The sequence below is a fragment of the Arachis ipaensis genome, chromosome B10 (genome assembly GCF_000816755.2).
Source record: "Arachis ipaensis cultivar K30076 chromosome B10, Araip1.1, whole genome shotgun sequence".
In the NCBI taxonomy this organism is placed as follows: domain Eukaryota; kingdom Viridiplantae; phylum Streptophyta; class Magnoliopsida; order Fabales; family Fabaceae; genus Arachis; species Arachis ipaensis.
Genome location: NC_029794.2, coordinates 78,322,149 through 78,329,215, shown reverse-complemented (window position 1 = coordinate 78,329,215; position 7,067 = coordinate 78,322,149). Strand labels below are relative to the sequence as shown.

The 7,067-nt window shown below is 35.7% G+C and overlaps 2 long non-coding RNA genes across 2 annotated transcripts; both read right to left on the bottom strand.

The window, feature by feature from the left end:
- Positions 2,234–2,953, bottom strand: LOC110268132. Its single transcript, XR_002356205.1, has 3 exons — positions 2,737–2,953; positions 2,520–2,668; positions 2,234–2,275 (listed from the first exon to the last, which is right to left on the bottom strand). It is a non-coding gene; the product is annotated as an uncharacterized LOC110268132 (long non-coding RNA).
- Positions 4,161–4,889, bottom strand: LOC110268131. The gene is made up of 2 exons (XR_002356203.1): positions 4,758–4,889; positions 4,161–4,651 (listed from the first exon to the last, which is right to left on the bottom strand). It is a non-coding gene; the product is annotated as an uncharacterized LOC110268131 (long non-coding RNA).

Here is a 7,067-nt window from a genome sequence, read left to right as displayed (position 1 = left end):
TAAAAAAGTGAAACGTCCAACCTAACATTTCACCCTTATTATTGCTCTTTAATACAGGCAATAAAGCATAAGCATAACGGACTGATACATTTTCACCTACAAAAAGGTATGATCTCCTATCCTAAAGATACATTGAATTTTCAATACTGACTTAAGCTTCGGAGTGCCTTTGCAGGTACACTCTCCCCTGTTTCTTGCTCAAAGCTCTACGCGATTGGACATCCTCTTGGAGTAAAGCTTAGATTACCGCAAAGCTCAAAGGTCGGTACCGAAGATAACAACTGAGCCGAGTTTGAGCTTAAGAAATAGGCTCGATTATTAATGAGTCAAGCCGTGAGCTAAGCTCAATTTTTGTGAGCCAAGCTTGAGCTTGGTCTAGCTTGGCTCAGTTCGGCTCACTTCCAGCCCTAATTCCCTCCATCACCTCTAACATATATGCCTGTATTATTTGTCTTCTTTCCATATACATGCTCAGGAGTATGAAATCTATACCCGTTGACCTTGAACATACCAACACTCGTGGCCCTATTTTTTGGACTGAATGCTAAATTCAATAAATGAGGACAAGTTATGCCATTACTGGGATTTTTTACCTGATTTTGTCAAACAAAATATAGTATTTAGAAAAAAATATTTACTTTGGCATATTTAGAAAAACAATATTTAGAAAAATGTAATAACTTACATGCTCATGGAACCATGATGGAAAGTTGGTTAAAGAATTATTGCTCCCAGGGATCACCTGTTCGCCACTAAGCCTAATAGGAGGTTCTTCATCCTCCTCAACATTTTTCTTAAAACCAACTTTATTACGCCTATAAGGATGACATTAAGGTAAATATCTTCTATGACAGTCAAACCACGAATTCTTTTCGCCATAATCTAACTAAAAGGCCTTGGTATCCTCCATGCATACTGGACATGCTAATCTTCCCCCCGTACTCCAACCAGACAACATTCCATAAGTAGGAAAATCATTAATTGTCCACATTAATGCAGCCTTTAACTGAAAATTCCTCTTGCTATGAATATCGTATGTTAGGACGCCTTCATCCCATAACTCTTTAAGTTCATCTATCAATGGTTGAAGATAAACATCAATTTTTGCTTTGGGATTTTCTTTTCCGAGTATGATGCACGTTAGGAACAAAAAGTGGTTTTTCATACACATATGAGGTGGAAGGTTATAAGGGGTAACTATAACAGGCCAACAAGAGTACGGTGTGCTAAAATGAACATTAGGAGAAAACCTATCAGAACAAATTCCAAGTCTAACATTACGCGGTTCGCTTGCAAAATGAGGATGCTTGGTATCAAAATGTTTCCATGCTTCACCATGGGAAGGATGTGTCATCACGTCGTCGTTTCTGCGATTTTGGTGATGCCACAACATATGAGGGGCAGTACTCATTGATGCATATAATCTTTGTAGCCTTGGAATCAATGGCAAATAATACATTCTTTTATATGGCACCTCTTTATTTTTTCCCTTCCTAGGCTTAAATCTCTGCTCCCCAAAAGATTTACATTGTCTAAGATCTTGGACCTCTTTGTAATATATCATACAACCATTGACACAACAATCTATCTTAACCTCCTTAAACCCAAGCTGGGAAACAATTTTCTTAGCTTCATAGTAATTAGCAGGAATTTCATTTGGAGTTATTTGCATTTCTCTAAACAAAGTTGCCCACTGATCAAAAGATCCTTGGGATTGGTTTCCCTCTGATTTTATACTCAGCATCCTACTAGCAAGTGACAATTGTGAATGGATACCATTTTCCCACAAGGGTTTACTAACTGAATCTAAGAGGTCATAAAATCTCTTAGCATCTCGATTTGGTTCCTCCACTGTTGGTTGCATGTACATGTGAAACTCAGGTTACAAAGCATCAACAACCATCTCATGATAACAATCAAAATTTTCTTCCCATGTAACACCACCTAATGCAGAGCTACTTTCAATATCTTCATCTATCTTAATCTGATTCTCTATGGGTATCTCTTCCCCATGCTCTGTCCAAACCCAACAATTAGGTTTAAACCCATGAGTATATAGATCATTCTTAATGTCGATCAACTGTTTAAACGTCCCACATTGACATCTAGCATATGGACACCTAATTAAACCTCCTCTGAGAAATTCATCAGTTCTAGTACATGCATCCACATTTACCCCTTTAATAAAACTGGGTTTAAGACCTGCCTCTGATCATACATTCTATCATACATACAACTTCGGTTATGGTTTTTCATTATTAATGAATTTAATTTCCTACATATCAAAGGGATAATATTCACTTTTTAATTTTTTGTTCAACAAAAAACCACAACAAATAAAAGTCTTATCATGAATATAATTTATACTTTCACCATGAATGGTTTACACAAACAAGCACATATAAATAAGTATAGATAAGCATGCATAATAATTTAATAGAGATAATAAAGATGAAGATAAATTAAAACTCAATAGTTTAACAGAGATAATAAAAAAATAAAAAAGTAGAAGGTTAAACCTTGAATAGCTTTTCTGGAAGTCTTAAGCTCTACCAATACTTGTGATAGTGTAAATGGAATCTGTTGCTCAATCTCTTCTTCAACTCCTTTCGGTTATGAATTTTGTCAATTTTGTAGAAGAAACCATTGGTGTTGGAATAGGATTTTCCTACAACATATTCGTTTTAGTTAATAGGTATACAACATATTTTTCATGTGTAAGTAAGTTCAGTCTACCTGTAATCAAAATGTAATCCGCATAGGCTAATAGAAAAATGATCAAGTCAGTTGTTCTTCTTATGAATAGAAATGGATCTGATTTAGTATTCTTAAAACAAAAAATATGTAAAGTGGAAGAAACACAGCAAACAAACATATATCTTATTAACGTCAATTCATGGGCAAAATGCTTGGTCAGTCAAGCTAAGGTTATATTCTCATTTATTTTGATTATTTATTCTACTTTTTTCCCATATATATCTAAATCTGACATTAGAAGAAAACTACTTATTAGACCTTGATTTGGTCTTATTGGACATTGATAGATTGGGATAGGATACATGAAAAAAATATGAATAATGGAAACTGGAAAGCATCTAGTCATTTAGTGATATTCGAAGAAAGTGAAGAATTTATATTACAAAGATTAATATAAAGATTAATTATAATAAACTTATTATTACAAAGCCCTTGGAAAATTAATTATAATATAAAGATTAAATTAAGAACAGTACTAATAAAGCATAAAGATAAAGATAAACTGTTGGTTACAAATTGCAAGTCAATGAAAGCTATATTTGACCTCGCTTGGGAAAATAAGCCATTAGCTTCTAAGAAAAACCAAAATTAGAGCACATGTTCAACATGAAGAAAAACCAGCTTGAAGGGATACTTAAGTAAAACAATTTGCATAAGATATGGATTCAAGATTGTAAAAGGTTGGAAAACATATTTTCTGTTCCTGTCGCCAAAACACTTGAAAAAAATCTTGAAGAGCTTGTGGTCTCGGATTGCTCTCGATTGAGGGAAATTCTAGCCATCAAAGAAGAAAATGCCAACAACAGTGCTGAACAATTTTTTGACTTTTCAAAACTGGCAACCATCAAATTTTTGAGACTACCAAAAATTCAAGAGTTTCTATCCAGGAACTAAAGAAATAAAATTTCCAGCACTGAACAACTTGTCTATTGAACAGGGTTTATAAAGAAGAAATAATTTAATGTTGATTCATGGCAAGGACTATGGCTCTAAATAGGGTTTATAAAGAAGAAATAATTTAATGATAAAATGGCAGGATCTAGTAACAAGACACCTAAAAAACTATATAAAAATAGTTTCCCATTTTCTATCATTAACTATTTCTAATGGCAATAAGCTCAACAACCTGAGTTGTTTAGATTTATATATTTTCCAAAACAACACATGATTTAGTAATGCAAATAGTACTAATGACAAAATGGATAATAGAACTGCACCGGGGGGGGTTGAGTATTTACTAGTGGATCTAAATGTGCATGCTGGTTTTTGGGTCAAAATCTTAAATTCCTATATATTCAACTCTTTCATTCTTTTGTAAGGAAAAGGAAGCATGTGAAATAATATTTTATTGCCAGATCTGTTCATAGAAGTAACATTTCTTGTTGTTCCTGTTTATCTTTTTCAATTAAAAAAACTGTATTATAATTAGACAAATATAGATCCTAAATGTAGATCTACACACAGAATTTGTAGTTCATGCTCTCTAGCACATTTTTAGCAAAATATCAACAACTGAGATAACTGCAACAATTATTGGGTGTTCAGTTCAGCATTACGAATTCCCTCCCTCCATATGTTTTGTCAATCAATAAACAAACTAAATTAAAAATCTAAATTTAAAACCTAATTACTAAATCATCCATTAAAAACCAATCAACAAACTAATTATCTAAAATATGAAACCCCAAATCAACAAATTAATTAGCTAAGTAGGGGACTAGGGGAGTAGAGAAGAATCCAAACACAAGCAGCGGAGCAGGTAACTCACCCTCACCAGGCCATTGGATAAGCACGAGCTAGCAGCGATGGTAAGTAGAACCAGCGACAATGGCGAAGGGAACTTCGGAACCAGCGATGGTAACTGTTTTCAAATTACGTGCTCCTACCTATCATCCTTGACAACATTCAATTCTTATCAAATGCATGTTGAATCGAATAACTTATGAATAAACCCTAAACAAAGAAGAAAGAATGGAAACTGACCCTCGTTGGAGTTCTACCTCGCTGAAAACCCTTGGTTTGAGTAAGGCGTCGGAGTAGGGTTTATGGTTGAGAGAGAGTGTGTGTTGAGGAGCGTCGGCGAAGCAACCGTGACAGAGCGGCGACGGCACCGGAGAATGACGCGGGTTGGTGCTGAAATGGGGAATTTGGGGTAAAAAGGAATTGTTTTTCTGAATTCTCTAAACGCAGGAAGTGGATGGGGTAAGTTCGCGTTGGGTATCTCGCGTACGCGAGGCACTGCATGCGTATGCGAGCTATTCAAAAATGAACCATTGCATACGTGAACTTTAAAATGCGATGCAAGCAACCCATTCGGGTTGGTCAGCTCACATATGCGAGTAGGGGGTTACTTACGCGACCACCCTTTGTTAACATCATGCGTAAGCAAGGTAGGGGCTTGCGTACGCGAGACTACTATTTTGCTGAAACATGATTTTTCTCTATTTTCAAAGGTTCTCCTACTTTCTAAAATCCCTTCAAAGGCTACTTAGGAGTATTGCCTAATATTTAGGCTTTAATATTGCCAAAGATAAGTTAGTGAATTATTTTAGTAAATTTTTATGTGAATTTAGAAAACGGAGACTTAGGATTCTGGTGTACTAGGGGAGGATTAGTTGAGTTAATTGATAGGTTACTATAAAGACGACTAGTATGATGAAATTGTGGAGTTGTGGATTTGATGATGCTTTGAGATGAGTCTAGAACTTGGAGTGGACTGAGTACTGAAAATGATTTTTGAAAATCATTTTAATGCTTTTTTATATTGAGATTATTGAGACGCTATACGCCTGGCAAGGATGGTTGGTTTATCCCGCATATGTTGAGATGTGAGGTCCATAACAAAAGTATCCCACTCACATCCTTTTGGAATCACAAGAGTGTGCAGGCACTATATCTTGGGGGTTCCCATTCTGAGACCGAAAGGCGACGTCTCCATGACGATGTGTCGAGTTGGTAGTTGAACCGACAATGTGATGTCATAGCCAAATAGGACAGGCATTCATGATGTGCATTTTCTATCTGTTTGCTTGCTTTGTCGACTTGAATTGCCTGCCTAATTGTATAACATGATTATTTGCTTCTTGAAATTCCTGATATACATGCTATACTTGTGCTTTACTTGCATTGTTATTACTTGTGTTTTCTACTAGGGTTGAGGAGGTTCGGAAGGCGGTGGCGATGGGATCGCATTGAGGTTTGGCTGGTGAAGGCTGTGGGACAGAGGTGTGAATGTTAGTTTAGAAATTCCTTAAGCTAGATCACCCTTATTTTTCATTATGGTTTTTTCTTATCAAAGAGATCACACACCTAAGAAAGGTCATAACTCAAAAGGGCCCAGATTAGACAAGTCAAATATAAAAACTCAGAAAAGAAAAGAAAAGAAAAGAAAACACATCTTTCAAAAAGTTTTTCTCAGATACAAAGTGGCGAAAGGATTTCAAATTATCGTTTTAGTTTAAGGATTACATTGTCAAAAAGTATCAGTTCGGAAGTGATATAGAAGTGACTTTTGTGAACTATAAAACATCATCATATGGTGAAAAAATACATTCACCATTTTTATTCAATAAAATACTTGTGAAAAATCTTAAAACTCTAACGAATTGGACCGAACCCAAGTTGGGCCCAAGCCCAACAGATATAAGTTCATTATGAAGGCCATTCAGCCTCATTCATCATCAAACACAGCTATAGCAGCTGCAAGTGAGAAGAGAGGAGAAGAGAGAAAAACACTATTCACATACTACTTCCGGTGGCCATAACTCGAGCTATGGTTGTTCAATTCCCGTGCCATCAGCGGTTAGGCGAAGCTCTTGCTAAGCCCGTTAGTTCTATCTAACTTGTGTAGGTAAAATTTTGAAATTTTCTCTCCTTTTCCCCTGGCCTAAGAAATTTGAATTTTTAGGCTTGTGTTTTGAGTGGATTTTTGTGTTTTGGGTGTTTAGGTACACTCTAACACTTGGATGCTATTGTGTTTTGCTCCCAAAACTATTGGGTAAGGTAAGATTGCTCTTATCCCTTGTGAAATTGTAAATTTAGGAACCTTAGATATTGATTTGTGATGCATTAATGTGTATAGCTTGGAATATTGATTGTTGATGCTTGTTGGAGTTTATTGGTGGCTCGTTTGAGTTTAGAAAGCTTGTGGAAGCTTGGTGTGGATTCAATTTAGTGTATATCACATATTGGGAATCGGCCAATGTATGGTTTCGGTTTCCTCTATGTAATATATAATATTTCTGGACACTTAGGCTAGTGAACCATAGGATAGGTTTGGATTGAATTGGTTGTTGAACTTGTTGAATGAT